The sequence below is a fragment of the Histoplasma capsulatum genome, genomic scaffold, assembly GCF_000149585.1.
Source record: "Histoplasma capsulatum NAm1 scaffold_1 genomic scaffold, whole genome shotgun sequence".
In the NCBI taxonomy this organism is placed as follows: domain Eukaryota; kingdom Fungi; phylum Ascomycota; class Eurotiomycetes; order Onygenales; family Ajellomycetaceae; genus Histoplasma; species Histoplasma mississippiense.
In genome coordinates, this window is record NW_001813982.1 from 3,868,749 (window position 1) to 3,870,764 (window position 2,016).

Here is a 2,016-nt window from a genome sequence, read left to right on the forward strand (position 1 = left end):
TTCTGATGGTATTCATTGCTGACGGTTAACGACAGATGCTCATAATGCTCCACTCTTGACCAATTGATTACGGCGATTGCCACTTGGTGTACCATGATATCTTGTCGAGGTTCCTTGAAGCTGGGAAACTTCGACTGCTTCTAGAGACGAATGGCTCCCTGACTTTTGGCCTTTGTCCCCAAGCTCCCCCGCATATCCACCGTTTTGCCTGTGGCATGGAGGTTGGCTATCCTTTCATCAAATTCTTCACATCATAAAATACGTAGAGCTGGTTATCTATCCACGGGCACACAGATGAACGTAGTGCTAAAGAACTTCGTCATGCAAATCTGGAGCCGGAAAAACAGCTCATCTCACCCCATGGAAACTGTATGCACTAGTGCCGGGTAACACCTGAACGTGGGTTAAATAAATAAGCCATGCTCAGCCCTTCACTCGCTCACTAAAATCTACACACACTAAACATCCTTTACACACTCTCAGTACATCTTATTAATCAGTTGTCATAGTTAACTATATCAACATTCAGAGCTCTTCAACATCTGAAAAGTAGTTATGGGCTAGAATTAGTGGACTAACTAAGAGTTAAAATCCAGGTTAGCTAAGGAATAGAGCTCTGAGAAACATGATAAATCACTGTCTCTGAAGCATTCAGAGCATTTAGAGTGGGAGATATGGCTAGCGCATGTAGTTTTAATGGGTGGTTGACATCAAAACCACGCCGAAGTTAACCATGTTCAACTTTTTAACAACCATGTTCAACTCACATGGCCTCTCAATGATGTTTGATTTTTCATATTTTGCAAGGCCCTAACCCTTTCTAACTCTAATCCATAACCCCTAACCTCTAACCCCTAAGATAATCCCCTAATTTAGGAGATTATATTAGATAGGATGAGGTGCAAAGCCAGGGCTGGAAAAATAGCTCAGTGTGATGCTACTAGTAACACTGCATCATGGGGCATGGGGCAAAAGTTCATTGTGGTGCAATTGATGGTGGTTAAACTTTTGCACCACGACAAACTTTTTAGCACCACCTTCAACTGTGTCCCGCCTATCCACGAGTGAAATTCCGGGAGATTCCCGAAGTGTTTGTCCTTGTAGCCCCCACTATAGCCTGCTCAGGACCTTTTTGGCGGTAGTCATGATGATGGGCATATGTTAGCTCGCCAGACCTTCATCTCCTCAACCTCAGTTTCGGCTCTCAAAGACGTATGCCACCTTTGGAACCTCTGGACACCTAGTTGAACGTAGTTAAGAAAACTGATGTATGGGGCTCTCATCATAAGGTGATTGTAACCACAAATTCAAAACATATTCAACTAATTAGGAATATTCAACATCAAATAATGATGAATCATTCAATAGCTATATTTATCTGCAGTACTTATCAGTAGAGTCTATCAACTAGATATTCTTCTGAATAACTGATAATAATTAGAATATATTTACATCTATATAAGAAAACAATATTATAGAATTGCAAGATCTGAAAGAAGACAGAAAAGAGGCTAGACCCTATTCATATTAAGATCTAGCCATGTTAATGCTCAGTCAGTAGTTATTGGTTATGGGTAGAAATTTTGACATTTAACCTTTTTCTAACCATGTTCAACCCGAACCCGGAACCTCTCGGTCCTTCCCGGAAGGGGATCATTCAGCCTGCGTATTTAACCAGGGATGTGGTAAAAGAGTTCGTTGGAGATAATATCTCATTGTATCTTGCCTTTTGATCACTCATTAAATCTCGCAATTTCCTGCTTATTTTATCATGTAATTACCAGAGTTAGGGTATTTAATTTAATTATCAATTATTTCTTCGAATCCAGTATTAAAAGGAAACATTTTGGATGTTATCCCCATACCCACAGGAGTTCAACAAAAGATATAAACATTAAGAAAAAAAATATTAAACCTAATTGAATTCTAAACTCCTTGAAATTTATATATTATGGGTATTATATTTCAATGAACATAATTAGGATTCAAAAATATATTTTCTAAATTCTTTTTTTT